General features: G+C 35.1%; 1 protein-coding gene across 8 annotated transcripts in view; it reads left to right on the top strand.

The window, feature by feature from the left end:
- CEP112 (centrosomal protein 112) overlaps window positions 1–21,223 on the top strand; it is a 371,189-nt gene that overhangs the window by 117,534 nt on the left and 232,432 nt on the right. The gene's annotated exons all lie outside the window — the stretch shown is intronic.

Raw genomic sequence — 21,223 nt, forward strand, 5'->3', positions numbered from 1 at the left:
CTTCTTTCACTGGGTAAGGTTTCTAGGTTCATCCACAATGAAGCATTACTTCACTCTTTTTTATGGCTGAATAATACTTCATTGTGTATATATAACGTAATTTTTTTCCATTCAACTGTTAGTTGGCACTTGGGTTTCCATCTTTAGTCTGTTGCCAGTGGTGCTCCTATGAACACTCATGTGCCAGTATTTGTTTGAGTATCTGTTTTTAATTCTTTGAGAATATATCTAGGAGTGAAGTTGCTGGGAGACCTCTTTGTTCTTGTGCTTGGCTTCTTCTGTTGTTCTTCAGAACGATCCTCTGACAGATGGCACACATATTTCCCTTCCCCCCCTAGTTCACAGCTGCTGCTTTAGCCCACAGCACAAGAGTCATTGAAAATTTTGTAAAGGGATTCTAGGCATTTGGTGAGAATATTCTTTTCCAGTGCACTAGTCTATTCCAGAATTGAAACCATTGATTAACCCGTTGTCTGATAACAGAATTGTAACTAACAGAGTTGAGTGTTCTTATGTGGTATTTCTGTTAAATTAGGCTAACAGTTAAGTTGCATAATTTATCCCTCTCTAATTTGAGGATATTTTGCCTGGATCTTCCTGGCTAGGCTTCATAAACAAAATTTTTTCTCTGCTAATCAGTGCTAAAGTTACTCTGACAGATTTTTACCTTCCATATTCATCCATGTGTAATCATCAGTATAAAAAAATAGTAAATTAAAAGCATCACCACTGTATGCCAAGAGAGTTACAATAGAATTATTAGATTATTACACCTGCTGGCTATTGGGCAGTTTGTGAGTGTTATAGCAGCTCATTTATATAGTAATTTTTAACATTTTTTTGTATTTTTGAAAATCAGAAAAATAGTGCCAATACTAGTAATAAGAAATCAAATCTTACAAACAAAACATAATTGAGACAAGACAAGTCATTGGCGTTGTATGTTGAAAGCATGGCTTCTTTAATCTCAATTAATTTCACATTGGACTTAAGCCTGTGTGTTGAAGTATAAAGGAAGAAGGCAAAATTAAATAACATATCTGAAATATGGGAAAAACATCCTCGATGATGGTAACTTCTCACAGTTACATTGGCTGTTAGCTGTTGGATCCTTTGGTTTCTTCATAGAGACTCGCAAAATAAGTTTCATCAGTAATAAATCTGTATACGCTACCTCTCAGTCTGCTATTAATTTTGATAGTAGATCTCTTTCCAATGGTACACACAGTATTCTAAACACAATGGCTTATATACGTGATGTATTTATTCTTATGTATGGTAAAAGTCATCCAGAAAGTTGCATTCGTATGAGCTGATACCTAGAATGGAGAGTGCAGAGTGTATGTGAAGAAACCTGTGAAGGTGACCCAGCAGGAACAGAAGGTACAGGAGACTCACGGTCCAGACTGAGAAGGACTGAATCCCCACGAGGGCTGGAGCAGAAGGTCGTGCTTTCCCCGCAGGGAGCAGGGGATGGGTGAAGAATTGGTAGCAGTGTGGTTTACGATGAAAGTGACATTGGAGGAGGATGTTTTCTAAATATTTCTCCAGCAATAAACCAGTTTTGAAGAAAAGATAGAAAATTTGCTGGTGGAGAAGAGAGAATTTCACTGCCAGAAGGAATAAAATGTTTCAAGGGCATGAATCTGGTAACATGTTAATGTCCGAGCCATGAGGTTAAGAGTCAAGCAAACAGATCTGATTTTTCTGAAAGATTTTGTCAGAATACAATAAACAGTGGATAAGTAAATGTCAAACCCTTCCACCCTTAAGAAAAGCATGCTTTTATTTCCTTACCGAATTTCCTTTATTCCTTCCTAGATCGTAGTCCCTGAGGTTTGATGTCATGCAATTTAACAAGAGAATTTAAAATTGGTGGCTTTGTTAAACTGAGGATCCTCTAGTTTTTTATTACTTGCTATGAAATGTATTCATTTTAGGTGTGGAATACACAAATGTGAAGAAACTTCGAAGAAACTTCCAGTAATTTGAACCATATATCTCTATTCTTAGTGAAAAATGAAAACACCCCAAAGGAGGTTTTATGTGGAGTAAACCAGGTCTGGAAGTGGTCTGTATTGAAAGACCTAATGGCCTTTTGATGTCTGATTCTTTGATTCGGCTTTTTCTTTTTAAAGGGGTGCTATGTGATTATAATTAGAAACATTTCAAGTTCTTTATTTGGGAAGTTAATTGCTCCTTAGCTTGCTCAGTTATAACTAATCACGTAGTTTTGAATGGTGGTAGTGTTTGAAATTATTACTAAGGAGATTCACCTTTTTTAGTAGAGAGAGTGCCAATTCATTGTGAAAGTTTTATCACATCCATAATGAGTAGTCATTCATTTTGTAGGTTGTGGCTGTGATGTGACCATACATTTATTATATATTTAAAATGTTTCATTTTAATGATTTTCTAAGTAATTAGTGAAAATATAATAATCTGCTTTTCTTGCAACTGGTACTATTATATTTGAAGTTGGAAATTATGGATAAATAAGTAGAAGGCACTGCCAAAATTTTATATTCGTTTTTGTTGGCTGACTTAAAAAGTATTCAGCTTTGCATTGATACAAACCTTTGTGTCATCTGAACAGTTATCCGTACATTTTGGAAAAGAAATGCCTAAAAACTCTGAATATAATTTTCTTCACAAAAATAGCTTTGTTAAATATCAGTGGTGGTGGTGGGACCCATCTGTTCTCTTTTCTCCACTCTGCTTGAGCATCTGAAACCATTTTAGATGGAGAGCAGTCAAAGTTTCCAGTTTATTGTAAGCATTCCTGAGCCCCAGTGAGCACACTGACATAACCCTCCCTCTAAGAAGCACGATGGAAAGCTTGAAGAGAGGACAGAAATATGCGGTGACCTTGTTTCAAGTTGAAAAGGAAATTTCTATTCTATTAAGTACTTCTTTGTGGGCATGTCTTCACAGAACTCTGCATTTATTCTCACTGCTCTAAATGAGTGTCACTATAACGGATGGTCAAGAGGCTTCTTATTGACAGAGACAAGTGTGACTATTTCACACAAGAGTTTTAATTTATGGCATGAGATTTTTAAGTTTATTGGATGATTTCTTCAGGAATTAAGTTTGCAGAACTCATTTTTTTTTAGCAGTGTATATAATGTATATATTTAGCCTCTTGAGTTTTACTATAATCAAACTTTACTTTAGCAATGGAATGTGGTGAAATAAATATTATCCTGGTGGGGAGTTGGCAAGCTGATAAAATATGGCAATACTTTATATTTAATGTTTTATAGTTGGCAAAATGATTTTAATATATATTCCCTTAATTTATCCTCAAAAGAATTTTATGTGATTGTTTGTTATTTTCTGCATTTTAAAGGGAGAAACTGAGGTTCAAAGAGATTAAGCAGTTTAAGAAATAAGGCATAGCAAGGGTGTGGCCGAGCCAGGACTTAAACCTAGGCCTTCCGCTTCCTAGTTTAGTGCTCTTTCTCTGATAGAATACTGACTTTTACCTTTTGTGCCTCTCAGTAGATTTCTTTTTGTGCTTTTTTAAATGACTTGATCCAAATAATTCATTGATGAAAACATATACTTGACATGTCATTACTTATTCTTGACTTAATTCCCAAATGAAAGAAAGTGTCCTGCCCACAGCTTCTGACAACTGCCCACCACTTTCTTGGTAAAGGATGACCTCCCTCTGTCTGCCATACTCATTGGATCTAGCATGAACACCTGATCCAAAGGTGGCAAATTCATTTTACTTTGAGGTGCAAAGAGCTTAAAGTCACACAGCTAGTAAGTGGAGGTGCCAAGATCGAAATTGTGTGTGTTTGACTCTAAATCCCCTATTCTTAACCATGTTGCTGTATTGCACTGTCCCTCCTCCCTGATCTTGGGAGTTTGGAACTGGAAAACCAAGAGACTAACTCAATCAACGCAGAAGCTGAAAACGTGGAAGGTTACTATGATCAAGATTGGCTAGGCAGCCATGGTGGGCCATACGCAAGCTCGAGGTTTGAGTAGCTAGTTGATGCCAACGGGAAAACGGAGCCAGATGCACAGAGAGAAGCCGAGAAGCTTTAAGAAGTGCAGCCCATGTGTAGAAAAGCTTTGTCTATTCTAGTTCCATCTCAAGAGAGACACTTCTCCGAGATGCTGCGTCTTTATAGTGTGCAGCTGTTTTATTTAGGTGATGTGAGTTGGAAGGTATTTTAAAAATTTATTTAAATAATTATATTTATTTAAAAAAATAGACTAAGTATGGCCCAAATACAGTGTGTATATATTTTTAAAAGACATTTATCTTAGAACAAATAAAGGCGAACTTCAATGTCCCCTCTGTCAAACTTCTCAAGAATTTGTACAAGGAATGTCTAAATTAGTGTGGGTGTGGCATACTTCTGTAGATTCCTTAGGCATATTAAGGAAGATTATTCATGCAAATAAAATTAATGATAGTACTTCATTAGAAACATCTAGGAGTTTATTCAGTAGGAATAAATTCTCAATGTAAACTTCTAAATCTGAAAAATTTGTAACATACTTTGAGAGAGATTAGAGACCATTAAATAATACCCATTTCTCCCCTCAGATTTAGAAGTCATTTGAAAAAATAAGAGAATCAGGTAGATGGAGTTGTGGTTTAGGTGTGTGTCCAGCGGGAGCCTTGGGAATCTTCCTGCCTTGGGTTAAATGCTCTCACCTGGTCACAGCAGGAGCCAGGAGCCTGAGCAGAGCAGAGAGCCATTCCCGGAGAGAGGACAGGATGGGGGATTTCAGGATTGCTTCCCCCAAAGCCAGCGGCTGTTAGTGTGTGCGGGAGAGAGTGGGATGAGAAAGGGCAGAAGTTCTCTTCTCGTCCAGAAGAGTGGATGGAAGTGCTTACTTTGTGGGCTGGATTAGGAGAGGTTGGAGGAGAACTTAACACAGTCCACAGATGCAAATTTAACCAAGGGAGCATCTTGTAATATTTACTTCAGATCCTTTTTGTTTGAAGGGAAAAAAAAAATGTCATAGCATACATACGGGTTTTCCCCTTTTCCTTCTTCCGAGATAATCACACCTTTCTTGTCCACATTTTATACTTTTACCAAGTCTTTTAAAGGCTGTATTATCTCCTTGAAGAGATACCTGATTTTCATTAGGATGAATTCTCTTTAAGGAGAGTTGTCTGTCCCTTATGTAAATAGACTTTCGATAGTCATAACTGAGCAGTCTATCACAGAGACCAGGACACGCAGGAATCCCACAGCTGAAATCACGGTCAGTCTCAAACGAAGACTCCCACTACATGTACTTTAAGTAGAACAGCAGAATTCCAGTAAACATATCAGTTGCCTTTCTTTTTCCAACTTACGTATTTAAGGCTTTAAATTGTTTTAAGAAATGCTTAAGTTGTGTCCTGCAAATTTTTATATGTATTTTTTTTGTGGTGGTTTAGTTACAAGTGTAACTAGTTCATGATTTTCAATATGATTTCTTATTAGACACTTAGAAATTACCTGTAAGTATTTCTTCTTTCCAAAGAAATTACTCAGCAGGCAGAGATAGGAAACAGATGAGTGTATACATCCACACATGCATATACGTGTGTGTGCATATATAAATATGTATGTATCGTTTTTATATCATATACATATGCTCATATGCATATCTACCACTATTTCTGTATCTGGCTAAATATATAAAAATCATGAATTCACACTGATTCCTTCCTTTGTTTTTTTCCTTCCCTTATTTGTTATTCCCTTTTCTGACAATGAGAAACCTGACTTCCAACATATATAAAGTTGTTTGCTCAAACCTTGAATACCAGGAAATGGTTTTTGAATCGATAAACCATAGCTCTGTGAAAAAGAAACCTAAAGCTATAGTTTAATATTTTTTTTGCATTCTTTTTGTCCTTAGCCTGAGAGTGTATGATCCAAATATTGTGTTCAAAAGTTAACTTGGGTATTTCTTATCCCTTCCCCGTCAGTGTGATTATGTTGTTAATTAATTGAAGTGCTGTTAGATTTTCTTACTGTTGTTGTTGGTATTTCGTTTTAGAATTTCCCTCCTTCATCCTTGTTTATTTCATTTACTTTTTGAATAAATGGAACATTAGCATGGTTTTCAAAAGTCAGGCCTGTCCTAAAAGGTAAATTGAGAGAAGGGTCCCCCCCATTCCTTCTGTCCTTTCTGCTCCGTTCCCAGCCTCCCCTGTTGAGGTGTGCTCCATCAGTCTCTGGCTGATCCTCTCTGTGTTTGTTTTTGCACAAATGAGCACTTACATGTATATCTCATTATTTGATCTTCATTCTTACACTTTGCTTTTTTCATTTTTTATTAACTGGGAGTCATTCATTTTTTTTTCCATCAGCACAGTATGTGAGTGTGGTGTTGAATTATAGTTTGTGCAATTGCTGTCCTGCCTATGGGCATACGGGTTGTATCCAATATTTGTAGTGACAAATGATTTTGTAATAAATAAACTAGTAGAATATGTTTTTGTATTGCTTGAAATATATATTCAAGGTCACTTTTTAGGGGTGAGAATGCTGGGTCAAAAGATAAACATGAGTATTTGTTATATATTACCAGATGCCCCTTCATGAAGGGGTACTGACTGAATTTCTGTTGGTTACATATTAAAATGACTTTTGACCTGCAGCCTCCCGAGTAGAATGTGTCGTTACATTTGAATGTTTTTGAAAATCTGATAGGCGATAAAGTTTTTCAATATAGTCTTAATTTGCAGTTCTCTTATAATAGGTGAGAGTAAATATTATAAACATATTTTCACATATTTAAGGGCCATTTTAACAGCTTTCTTGAATTATAATTGAAGTACAATAAATTTCACATATTCAAAGCCTGCAGATTCACTTTTTGCAATGTGAATATGCTTGTGAAACTACCAACACAAAGAAGGTGTTTATGTGAGTGTAGAATTACTCTTGCCCCTATGTTACCTCTCTGCCCACCCTCTGCCTTCTCCGTGTGCAGGCAACCACTAATCTCCTTCTGTAACTGTATTTTAATTTTAATTTCAAATTTTAAGTAAATGGAAGCATACAGTGTGTATACTTTTTGGTCTCACTTCTTTCCTTTGGCGTACTGATTATGAGATCGTCCATGTTGTACTGTATATCCATAGTTCGTTTTTAAAATTTTGAGTAATATTCCATTGTGTGGATATACCATAATTTGTTGATCCATATACCTGTTGATGGCCATTTGCGTTGTTTTCACTTTGGGGCTATCATAGATAAAGCTTTCATGAACATTATGTGTCCAAATATTTGTGTGGACGTTTGCTTTTTGTTCTCTTGGATAAAAACCTAAAAGTCAAATGTACAGATCATAAGGGAGATGTATGTTTAACTCTTTAAGAAACTGCCAAACTCTTCTCCAAAGTGGTGGTGCTGCTATCTTACAGTTCCCTCAGCGATGTATAAGAGTTCTAGTTCCTCCACATCCTTGCCAAACCTTGGTATGATCCGTATTTCTGTTTTCACAGTTCCAACAGGTATGTACAAGTGTGTCATTATGCTTTTGCATTTCCCTAGTGACTAATGTTGAAAAATCTTTCCATGTCCTTTTTTCCCATAAGTATATCTACCTTGGTGAGTGTCTGTTCAAATCTTTAGCACCTATTTTTTTAAACTGGGTTGATATTTTCTTATTATTGAGTTTTGAGAATTCTTTGTACATATTGGATACAAGTCCTTTAATAGATGATTTGCAAATATTTTCTCCCAGTATGTGGCTTTTCTTTTCATTCTTTTAATAGTTTCTTTCAAAGAGCAGGTGTTTTTAATTTTGATGAAATCCAGTTTATTTATTTGTTCTTTCATGGATTGTGCTTTTAGTGTCATAGCTAAGAAATCTTTCCTTAACACCAGGTCACAAAGGTTTTCTCCTGGAAGTTTTATAGTTTTAGGTTTTACATTTAGGAATATGACTCATTTTTTAAGTTAATTTAGTATATGTTGAGAAGTATAAATTGAAACTGCTTTTTCTCTTTATTTTATTAATAGTTGCCTTCTATTCCTTTTAATACATATAGAATCTGTAGTGATGTAACTGCTCTCATTTGTAATATTGTCAATTTGTACTGTTTCTTTTTCCAGATTAGTCTGGGTACAGGTTTATCAATTTTATTAATGTTATCAAAGAACTAGCTTTTGGTTACATTGATTTTTGTCTAATGTTTTCTGCTCCAATTTTATTGATTTCTGTTCTCATTATTATTATTGTCTTTTTTTCTACTTATTTGTGTTTAATTTGTTATTCTTTTTCTAGTTTATTAAGGTGAAAGCTGATACCAGTGACTTGAAATCTGTGTATTTAATTTTTGATACAAGGATTTAGTTCTATAAAATTTCCCTCAAGTACAGCTGTAGCAGCATCTCTCTAATTTTGATATATTTTATGTTCATGTTCAATAAGTTCAAAATATTTTCTAACTTCTTGTTTGATACAAGAGTGTTATTTAGTTTCCAGTTATTTGGGGGTTTCCTAGAAATCTTTCTTTTTATAGGTTTTAAATTTAACTCCACTGTGATCAAAGAGTATACATTGCATAATTTGAATCCTTTTAATTTTTTGAGAATTGTTTTATGTTCTAGAATATAGTCTATTTTGGTAAGTGTTCCATTCACTCTTGAAATTAATACGGATTCTGATGTGGTTGAGTGGAATGTCTATAAGTGTCAGTTAGATCGTGTTTGTGATAGTGTTATTCAGATCCTGTTTATCCTTGTCTATCTGCTTTCCCTATCAATTATTGATAGAAAGCAATATTGAGATCTTTAATTGTACTTTTGCTTGTCTTTATTCATCCTTGCAGTACTATAAGTATTTATTTCTTGTATTTAGAAAATTTGTGTCATGTTGATATTTTGAGTAATTATTATACAATGAGTTTTTTATTGTTGGTAATATTCTTTGCTCTGAAATCTTCTTGGAATTATATTAATGTAGCCATTCCAGCTTTCTTTTGATTAGTGTTGGTATAGTATATATTTTTAATATTTTTAGTTTATTAGCCTCTTTATTTTTAAAGTGTGTTTCTCATGGCAGCATGTAGTTGGCATCTGCTTTTCAACCAGTTTGATTGCTTTTTACTTGGGATATTTAGACCATTTACATTTAAAGCGACTAATGATATGGTTTATTTTAGATCTAGCATCTTACTATTTGTTTCTGTTTTTCCTATATGTCCATCATTTACCTTTTTTTTCTTCCTTCTTTTGGATTGATTACATATTTTTTTATGAATTCTTTTATCTCCTTTATTGGCCTGTTAGCTATAACTAGTGGCTTTGCTATTTAGTGGCTGATTTAGAATTGAGAGTATACATTTCAAAGTCGTCACAGTCTACACTCAAGTCACATGAAACTAGTTCATGTATAAGGATCTTACAGTTATTTACTGCCATTTCCCACCCTGTGACCTTTGTGTTATCCTTGTCATACGTTTTACTTTTACATGTCACAAACCATACACTACACTGTTATTATTTTTTATTCAGTGGATTATTTTTAGAGACTTAAATAATATAAAAAAGTCTTGCTGTACATCCCTTTGTATATATCCACATTTCCATTTCATGTCATTATCCTTTAGCCTGAAGGACTTCCTTTATTTATTTATCTGTAGCACAGGTGTCCTGCTATGAGTTCTTCCATCATTTGAATGTCTGAAAGATATTTGCACAGGGTATGGAATTCTAAATTGAGTTTTTCCTTCCAGCAATTTAAGGTGTTGTTTCACTGTCTTCTTGCTTGCATTGTTCCTACTGGGAAGTCTGCTGCCATCCTCATTTTTGTTCCTCTGTAATTTTTTTAGCTGCTTTCAGGATTATTTTTCTCTTTGTCCCTGGTTTTGGTGCAAATTGATTACAGTGTGCCTTGGTGTAGTTTTCTTTATTTTTCTTGTGCTTGGAGTTCTTTGAGTTTTGGATCTGTAAATTTATCATCTTAGCTAAATTTGAAGAACTTTTGACCACTATTTCTTCAAATATTTTTCTGTTCCCATCTCTCTTCTCCTTAGGGACACTAAGCACACATATGCTAGTTGCTGAAAGTTGTTACTGATGCTTTGTTTCTTTTTTATTATTCTGTTTTCCTTTCTGTGCCTTGTTTTGGTTAGTTTCCATTGCTATGTCTCCAAGTTTGCTCATCTTTTCTTTAGTAATGCATAATCTGCGTTTAGTATCAAGCATTGTTTTTCACCTCAGACATTGTAGTTTTTCTGTAAAACTACAAAAATTCTGTCTGTAGAATTTCAGTATGAGAAGATGATTCTCAGCATCATCACAAGCCCTTTTTTCTGTTCTCTGCATTTTAGTCATATTGGCTCTGGTTCTCTTCTTTGTATGATCAACAGTCTTCCCCTTTCACAGCTTCTCCATTTGTTGTCCTTTATGCTGGACTGCCCTTATCCTCTATTTTCTTTTACCCAATTCTTCTCACCCTTCAGTTGACTTTAACATCACTTTCTTAAATCCTAATTCCTAGGAAAGGTTTTTTTTCTCCCTATTATACAAACCCTTAATACCCTATATTTCTCCTTTGTTCATTGAATTGAATATTCATTAATAGTAATGCATTAATTCATGGTTTTTTGCCCTGCTAGACTGAAAGCTTCCTTAGCACAAGAACTGGTTGTGATTAATCCAGTGATGTCATCTCAACATCCAGCAAGGTGCCTGGCATATAATGGGTATTTAACACATTAATGGTAAATGAATTAATGAATACCACATGGTAGCAAATTAACAGATGACTGAATTTATCATTAAGCACATGTAAGATAATCACTGGAGCCTTTGGAAAAATTTAGTATGAGGTGGGATAAAACGGTGAGTGAAACATGGATATATATTTATCAAAAATGATTGTTATTTTAAAACTAACATAAATCCAGGTAACATACTTTTATGTACTTATCAATAGAGTTTTTGTAATCAGTAAAAATGATTTTATATTTTATTATATTTCAAAGAAAACTTTAATCCTATCTTTGGAAATCTTTTGCCCCTACCATATTCATCTTCCATTTGAAATAAATAAAAATCTTCTGATGGAGATTTGCTTTTTTCATAGAAAGTATGATGGTAAGGAGGAAAATGAAAGATATTTACAAATATCTAATACAAATATGTCTTTTACAAATACATATACATTTATATACATGTGCATATGTACCTTTTAAACATTCTTAGTACTGATCTTACCAAAATGACATGCCCTTTGTGCAGCTTTTCTGTTTTATTCTAGGCACAATGAATTCTTCTAGTCTTTGTTTGCTCTTAGTGTGGCGTTCATATCATTGTGTAGCTTTCTTACCTGAAAATAGTATAGAGTCTAACTTCCTTCCCATACTGAAAGCAAGGACGAGGTACTTCTAGCACCAGGCACAAATCCTGGCATACAGTAGGTCAATAGGTGTTAAGTAAATGCTTGGTAGACATGTTAGCTTTCAGGTGTTCAAAAAGGATTTGATATGCAAATACTGCTATATGAGGATACATTACAGTAAGGACCTAGTTGTAACTTCAGTTAATTAAACAGTGATTTAGTAAAACTATATATGTATGTGTATAAAATTATATACACACACACACACACACACACACATACACATACATATACATATACATATACATACACAGATTTAAAGAACTAGAACAACTTTTGACTTTGCAATCAGATGGGCTGATTTAATTTCTCATTCTGCCATTTACTATATAATCATAGACAACTCATTTAACTCTTCTAAATTTCATTGTTTTCATCTGTGAAAAAAGTAAATAATTTTTATAGTTATAAGAATGAAATGAAACAGTATATGAACTGCTCTAAACTGTAATGAGCACAAAAAAACACTCAAAAACTGTTCACTCTTTTGTCATTTGCAAAGATGTTAAAATTATGGTTACACTATAAATGTTATAGTTTAAACAGCATCATTCAGTAAAAGTACTGGAAAATATCTATTGTGACTTTAAAATATATTTCACGTAATTTAGAAATCATTTGTGATAAGTAGAAAACTTCCCTCAATGATAAACACTACGTTTATATTTGGTAAATAAGAGAAAATTTGCCTGCTTGAAGTTTGATCTACTTGTGCACAGTGATGAATGTAAGTGAGAATATTTGGCAGCTACTTTGAAATATTGAACTGCCCAGGGACAAGGCATGGATGATGTTTTGAAGGAAATAAATATTTCAGCTTCACATTTCAGCCTTTCTTCTTTATTCCTTTGATCTGGCTTTGGTTTACTTATCATTCTGCTTGAATGACTTCACACTGCCTTTTCCCTCTCCCTAGTAACCAGAAGTGGTCCTGCACCGATTTCAAAATATTTAGGCTTTGTCATTTTATAGGATGAACATGTATTTCCTTTTTATTTACTGATACACTACTGCCTGTAGAATAGGATAAATTGGTGGATATGTATGTAGCTTTGCATGTATGATGTATAATTTATATATGGAACTTTTAATCAGTACTTTCTTAAATATAAGTAACATGAAAGGAAGCAACATTAGATTTGGGATTTATTTTGAAGTTTAAAGAGTTTAAAGATTTTAAAGGAATTTTCTTCACTATACGTTGAAGCTGTTTTATCTTTAAGGATCATTTTCTCAAGGTTTTCTAATTTCACCATAAAAATTTCAATTGCTTTTTTATTTGCTGAGGTAGAGTTCTTTTAATTTACTTACATACCCATATTATAGGCAGACAGTTTAGCACAAAATTATTATGTAAAACTTTATTTAAATGTTTCATTACATTTACCTATATTGCTTTGTTTTACACTATCCACACAAATTTTCTGATCTTCTGAGACTGATTTTCTTATACACCCTCACTGCCTCTTTCCATTTTTTGTATTCCCATTGCATTTACAATTTGTCACAAAATATATGTAACATTACACTATTTGATTTTTTGTTGCATTTTTCTCTTTCCCTTGATCAGATTGTAATCTCTCCAGTATAAGAACCATTTCTCTTATACTTCTTCTAATGTTCTGCAGTATTTCACTGAGAAGATTTTAGAGTTTGCTGCCAGGACCCTTCCCTAAGCTCCTGGAACATGACTAAGTTACTGAGAATGTAGGAGGTTGATGCCAGGATGTGTTCTTTTGAATCATGATTCAAATCCAGTTGACTTCAAAGGATTTATGGACCTCCTAGCTCCAATCCATGTCTCCTTAAGAGATTTTTGGATAGTTGAAGCAGATTCCTCATTCTTATTTATAAATAATGTGCTTTAACCAATCACGGCTCTTCTACACTGAAGTTTGACCCTGGGGGCATAGCTTTTGTAAGCCTAAATCATTGTGAGATAAGTTCCACAGAACTTCTCTACGTTGTTACCTTCCTTTCTCTAGCTGGTTTAGTCCCAAATCGTAGTTTCATTGAACCTTATTGTATACTTGCCCGAAGCTGTATCAATGCTGTCCTGTTAGAGCCATGGTTGTGGCTCATCTACTTCTGACTTTGAGAACTGCTAGCTTTCTTTGTTCTACCTTTACTCCTACTGTCTGTAAATCCACTCACCCTGAAAGGCTTCTGAGAATGTGGTGCTGCTTCATGGTAGGATGGAGATTCCTGCAGTAGAGATCTACTTTCTACAGACTCATCTCTTCCATTTAATGCAGTGGAATAAAATCTCTCTGAACTCTCTCCTTCTGTCTTTCAAGATCCTGTGTTCAAACCTCTGTTGTAATATTTAGTATTTATCTTTTTCATTTACTTGATGGGGCCCTCTTAACAAGACAGGTTTCTCATACAGCTTTGTTCCTTAGTATAAGTCAATGGCTAACATGTAGTAGATCTTTACCAGTGTCTGATGAATGAATCAGTAAAATGTTGAAACATTAAGGCTCAAAATGTTATGTTCTTTTAGGAGGAAGAAGAATGGAGAAAATCTTCTCAGATTTGCTGTGGCCATTTCGAACATCGTTTTGTTACTTATCTTTACAAATACTCATTTTATCTTTATTATGTTACAAAAGATGTATTTATCTTTGGCTTTTTAGATTTTAATGGATATATGCTAATCTAATTTGCAGCCTACTCTGTGACTGAAGATAGCACTTTGTCCTTGAATATCTTGAGTTGGAGTAGCACCAGGAACACCCACAGTATGTTTCAAAATTGTGGTATATGTCTTTGATGTGAGCAATGCAGAAATGTTTGGCCACACGATTTCCTTATTAGGCCTTAAAACCTTCCCATAAAAAGTCACCTTAGCTATGACTTGGCATTCTCCTTTAATATATGCTCATCTCTGGGGCTCCCTGAGTTTTTTGATAATACCTCCTTCTTCATTATCCATTGCACAGTTCTTTTCTATGTTGGCTTCTAATCTTAGGAACTTACCTTAGAAAAACTAAAGCTTTATTTGGTTACTTCTTTCTTTGACAGGTCCTAGCAGTCATTGATCTCCAGAAGGGATCAATAAACTGCAAAGAGCTACATAAGCATATCATCATCATCATCACCAATTTAGGGTTCTCTCTGAGTCTTCTTTCTCTAGTTCAGAAGCACCTGTAAGGCACATGCTGTAAGGACAAGTAAATTCTTGGTGGTAGAACCATTATAATCGTCTGCAAGCATTGTGTGACATTGAATTCTCTAGAAAATTGGATGATAATTGCTTTATCAGGTTATTCTCCAGTATCCTACACCCTCTTCAAAACTCAAATTCACAAACACCTTGAAACCAGATGATACATACGCAAGTTGTCTTCCACTTCATGGTATTTGATAACCATACCTTCTGGCATGAAGTACCATTGAGCGGCTCTCATTCAGGCATGATTTTGTCACTCCAGGGGACATTTGACATGTCTGTAGACATTTTGGGGTTGTCGGAATTGGGGATGGGACATTGTCACTGGGACCTGGTGAGTAGAGGCCAGGCATATTGCTAAGCATATCACAATGCACAGGACAGGTGCAAAGAATTATCTGGCCTGAAGTGTCAACAATATTGAAGTTGAAGAGTTTATTCTGTTCTGTGGTTTCGTTCTTGTCCCATCTAGATGATACACATTTATCAAACCAACATTGAATAATTCTATACATATAGTATGCTAAAGGTCTGTAATATAAATAAAAGGAAGATACTGTTGTGTCTCCACACCCTCCATTCCCCTGATCTAAAAAAGATTTGATTATCCTGGAAAAGATAGATACATACATTTACAGCTATAACAGTGTATATAAAATGCTATAGTAGCAGCATAGAATGGATAATAAAGAACCTAAAGAATGAATAGTAATCTGCCAGTCAAAACAACCAAGAAGGGAGGTTCCAGTTCATATTATGACCAGGTAAGCTCCAATCAGACTAATCCTTCCACAAAAATAAAGTCTGTGCAAGATACAAAATATGACTACCTGAAGGCCCTGGAGAAAGAATAAGCATAAAGAGGTAGTAGAAGGGAGTACACACTTAGATGGAGGAAAGGTGAGCTTCCCATTTCTGTAGTATTTATCTGACCACATTTGATGTCATGTGGGACAGCTAGAATGTGGATAGATACTTGCTCTCTTAGGGCTTAAAGAACCAGCTGAAAGAATGGACAGTTATAGCCACTAGCAAACTAAGATGGAAAGACACCCAGGAAATAAGAGAGCCAGAGAAGGGAAGCCCAAATTCTTCATGTGATGTCAGTTCATATTTCTGACTGATCCCTAAAATTCCGAACAGCCTAAGACTAAAAGAGTTGAACTTATAGATGAGCTTCTGCATCCCACAGGGGAGACAGAATTTATATTGTGAATTCAGCCAAGTTGACTGCCTGCTATAAACAAATAATTAAAATTATCAATCAGTACTATTCAGAGGAACATAACCAGAATCCAGACTCTCTACTATGTATCATTCATAACAGATACAAGCCAAAATTATTTGACATATGAAGAGTCAGGATAAGAAATGACCTATTTATTTTCAATCAGGATAACATGACCTTTTTATTCTCAAAAGATAATGCAGTCAATGGAGACCACCCCAGGATGAATTAGATGCTAGAATTAGCAGGTAAAAATTTAAAGTAGCTCTTGTAATTATGCATAAGGATTTTAAGCAAAATTGGTGGTAATGAATGAAAAGCTAAAAAAAAAGTGAAAAATATAACATTTGAAATTTAAAATGTGGGGTGAATGTAACAACAGAATGGAGATGACAGTAAGATTCAATGAACATGAAGATAAATCATTAGAAATTACACACTCTGAGCACAAAAAACAAATTTACTAAAAATATAAGTTGCAGGGACTCACAAGACAATAACAATGTATGAAATTAGTTAATTTGAGTTCCAGAAGTGGAGGGAAGAGAGTAATAGAGCAGAAAAACAGTTGAATAAATAATGGCCAGAAATCTTCCAGTTTTCATGAAAGACATAATTATACTAATTTAAGAACTCAGTAAAGCCCAAGCAGGGTAAATGGAAAACAAAACAGAACAAAGCAAACAGCAGTTGTTATTATCTCTGTCTTGTGATTATAGCCGTTCTAGAGGTTGTGTATTAATATATCATTGTGGTCTTGACTTGCATTTTCTTGATCAGCAATGGTATTGAGAGTCCTTTCATGTGCCTATTGGCTAATTGTGTATCTTTTTTGGAGAAATGTCTATTCAGATTCTTCAACTATTTTTAAATTGTGGTTTTTTTTATTATTGATTTGTAAGAGTTCTTTATTCTTCATACAAATCTATTTTCAGATACACAACTTGCAAATATTTTCTTTCATTTTGTGGATTTCCTTTTCACCTTTTGTTAATATTCCTTTCAGCACACGGTTTTTAAATTGCTGGTGTATATTTATCTATATTTCGTTTTCTTGTTTTATGCTTTTGGTATTATATCTGTGAAGGCTTTGCTTAGTTCAAGGTCACAAAGATTTACTCCTGTATTTTCTTTCTAAGAGTTTTATATTTTTAGCTCTTACATTTAGGTCTGTGACCCAACTTGAGTTAATTTTTGTGTATTGTGTAAGGAAGGAATCCAGCTTTATTCATTGGCCTATGAATACTCAGTTGTCCCAACACCATTTGTTGTAAGACTATTTGTTTTCCCATTGAACTGTCTTGGCACTCTTGCTGAAAATCTGCTGATTATCAATGTAAGGGTTTATTTCTGGAATCTTTTTTTTTTTCTGGAATCTTAATCCTGTTCCATTGATTTATATGTCTGTGCTTATGCCAGTAGCACGCTGTTTTGATTAGTCTAACTTTGAGTAAGTTTTGAAATCAGGAAATGTGAGTCCTTCAACTTTGTTCTTTCTCAAGATTGTTCTGCCTGTTCTGGGTTCCTTGCTTTTCCATATGCATTTTAGGACCATCTTGTCAGTTTCCATAAAATGTTCGGGGATTGTGTTGAATCTGTAGCTCAGTTTGAAGAGTACTGTCATCTTTACAATATTAAGATCACTTCTAGTTTCCATTTTACCGTGTTCCTTTCTGGCTTTTGATGTATCAGATGTTTAGATGTCCACAGTGTTTACCATTTATAATAAGAATTTAGCAGAGACCATTAGTCCTCGCAGTCATGTGAAGAAGAGCCCAGAGAAATCTATTCATTTATCATGCTTAGTGAAGGTATTACTTTTAGTGCCTTCAAAGTCATAGTTGTATCTCAGTGTTTTTAGCTGACTTGCTCTAATCAGTTTCAGGACCAATAGCAGCCATGAATATAGATGATGTAGTACTTGAAAGTCGTTTTCCAGCCCAACTGGAAAGGGATTGGAGAATCTTCTGGCTGTTTTTCAGCCCTGTTTGAAGTTTTTTGTTTTGTTTTGTTTTTCTTGGAGTTTCCAGTGGAGATGCCAAGCTGGCAGCAAATGAAGTATACTGTAACATGAAGCCGTGTAAATATACGTTGGATCACTGCCATCATTATCAGAAGTGCTGGTGCAGAAATGTGCAAGGGAAGATTTTCAAATTAGAGTTGGCCTGTACATATAAATGTTAGCTTTTAAAGCTCAAGAAATACTAAATTGTAGTCCATTAGTCTCCTACATTTTATTGCCATTTTGGAATAATCATGTACTTCAGAACATCCTTTAATCTGACCTGGCTTGTGGTTGTATAAGAATGTAGCTTCTTTTTTCTTTATGCTTTATATACTGAGGCAGGGAAAATTTACTGCATTTTATAAATAAGTCAGAGTTAAAAAGCAAATATTCTTCCCACCTTTTTATCTTCATGGAGGCCAGCTTTAAGGCATTTGAATGATGCGTTTATACTCGGCCCCACAACTAATTCCACTGGAAAAAAAATCTTCAAAGTCACATTTTTTCTTCTTTTTTTACAGGACACACTATTTGGAATCATGGTGTAAGGAAATACTGTTCTTATGTTAGTGAGGAGCAGACCTTTCTCTCAAGTGCTGAAAAGTTTCACTTCTGTTTCATTCCTTTGGTAGAAATTAAAATGGATCCTTCATTACAATGAATATCATCTCTTTACTTAAATTAAGGCTGATAGTTTGCTTATACTAAGATAGAAGGTTCCTAAATATTAGTGGAGCTCAGGTTTAACTGGACAGAAACATCGATTTACAGTGAGCGACGCCTTCTTTGATATTTAACATTACTACCAAATTAGCTGCCCAGGTGTGGTGGGACTGAAAACAAGCCGAGAGGTTTCACGCATTTCCCTATGCTTGCTATTTCATATAAAACAATATTTGCTATTTGTAAATCAGGCTACAGATGCTCAGTTAAAAGGAATGTGCCTTATTGCTCTAGGTTTTATTTTAACAAACAGTATTTTTTAGAAACAGTATTTTTAATATCGTCTCAATATATAGCCGATACTGGGTAAAATTTATAACTTTGATTTATCTTTTCATAAGTCAATTATAAAGTAAGGAAACTAAACTTGGTAGGTAAGAAGGAGATAATATAGATGAAATATCCTATTAAATTTAAAGTAGTTACATTAGCTAGCTTAGGTGAATTATTGGGCAAAAAATGTGAAACAACTGCTTTTCAACATTCATAGAACAAAGCTGATATTTCAGCCATAATTTTAAATTATGTGATATATAAATTTTAAAGTTTTCAAATACTGTCCAGTGTGCTTTCTCTTCTATTTATGTAGGCTGAGGAAGCAAAGGTAAACCTTTGAAATATTGTAATTCTAACTGTGAAATAGTCTTCCCAAGTGTGTTTAGGAGGGCCTCAAAATGTAAAGAGTAACAGGGATGAACTAATTACTGTAGCGTTTGGCAGAGAAGCAGCCCTTGCATCGCCTGACCCCAGCCCACTGCATGGGGACGTTAGTCATCCACCACAGCAGCCTATTCCTGTGAGCCTGATCTCACAGTCCTTTTAATAGATCGTTCTAGGCAACTGCTTCCAGTCACTGGGGTCCATCAACCTGAGCAAATGTCCGTCAAACATTAGTGACAGCTGTCCATCACCTCCATCTAGGCTGTGGTACCCAGTATGATTTATATGACTTCATCTGTTTTCATATGCTATTTTAATATTCAAATATTTGAATATTCAAACAAAATATTCCAGGTTTATATCGGGGAAATCCTATATACAACTCAAGACTTGTTTTTGAGCAGCATAGTATAAGGGTGATAATGCTTCAGGCCAAATTAAAATCCCCTGTAGCCGTCAGAGTGCTCAGCCTTTTATGTAGTGATGGCCCTTGACTCAGTCTTCAGTATGACATCCGGTTATTAATCACCTTTGTCCAGCTGCGTTATTAACATTAAGGGGCAAAAAAAAAGCATCCTGAATATAAAGGCCTTGGACTTTGGCAGCCAGTTAATGTTAAAGACATTCTGTTTTAACAACATGTCAGAAAAATGGAGGGCAGCACTATATTCGGGTTCCTGTTATGTAGTCAACTAACGTGGACAACTTGAAGAAAGAAAAGCTGTAAAAACATTCCCAAAGCGTATGCCGCATTGCTGTAAAAAGCGGCAACCACAAGCTTTGTCGGGCGTGCTGCATGGCCGGGGATGGCTTCTCTCTCATTCAGGGCCTCACGCCTCTTGGGACAGAGTATTAAACCCTGTAGGTTATTAAAATGATGGTTATGCCTGTAAAACAGACACATAGAAGAAAAGGGAGTTCAGTGGAAAGACTGCATAGTTTAAGCCAGAGATGTCTTGATTATCATCATCTTCAGGTAGAGGATGTGTAGCATGAAGAGATAAACAGACATAAGTGGTACTTACAATGAAAGATACGGGAAGGGTGGATACAGAGTTTGTTCTTCCTGGCCATCTGCAGGGAGCTGCTTATCTGCAGATAAAACACGCCCATGCATGGATGTATGTTTTGGAGGCAGGGGGATCTCTATATGCATTGCTGCATTTTACAAAGGGACAGGAGAGGTGACACTTTTTCTTATCAATCTTTCTGCCATTTAAGCTTTGAGAAAAGTTGCCAATTTGGGGGAAATTGGTATTTTATGTCACATATATGTCCTTATTGGAAAACCTAGAAATGATTAAGTGTCTTAAAGAGGATTTTAAACTCAGGTCTGAGTAGCTCCAAAAAGCTCAAATTACTTTTTACCTACATCTTAAAAGATAGTAGCATCATTGTTTGGGAAATGTCTTTCCCCCTCATTATGATGTTTCACTAAAATTTGATTTATGTGAGTTAAATTACCCCATCTCCCCAGCTTTCTTCAGTATTACAATGAATAATAAGATAATTTTTATATATGTATAAACTTTCACATTTAGGGAAAATGAGCCAAATTGGTCTTACTTATGATACACTAGCCATTTGGGTGGCTGCCCCAAAATACCACAGATTGGGTAGCTTGTAAACAACAGAAACTTATTTCTCACGGATGTGGTGGCCGGGAAGTCAAGATAGAGGCACCGTCATGGTCATGAGCCAACCTTTTCCTGGTTCTTAACTACCGCCTTCTTTCTATGTCTTCACATAGTGGAAGGGGCAAAGGATCTCTCTGGAACCTCTTTTCTAAGGGCACTAATCCCATTTTGAGGGCACACATGCAGACCATAGAATATGACATCTGGAAAATCAGGAAAGCAGCAAAACAGCATAGCCAACAGCAGGAGCTCTGGAAGCAGGCGGCCAGGTCTCGATTCCTGCTCGACCTGTCACTAGATGTATAGCCTTGGAAGTATTCTCTATGTCCCAGTTTCCTGTTCTGTAAAACCAGGGATATAATAGTCTTATGCAAGTTGACTGTGGGAATAAATGAGAGAAGACATATCAA

This window comes from Vicugna pacos, chromosome 16 (assembly GCF_048564905.1).
Source record: "Vicugna pacos chromosome 16, VicPac4, whole genome shotgun sequence".
Lineage (NCBI taxonomy): Eukaryota > Metazoa > Chordata > Mammalia > Artiodactyla > Camelidae > Vicugna > Vicugna pacos.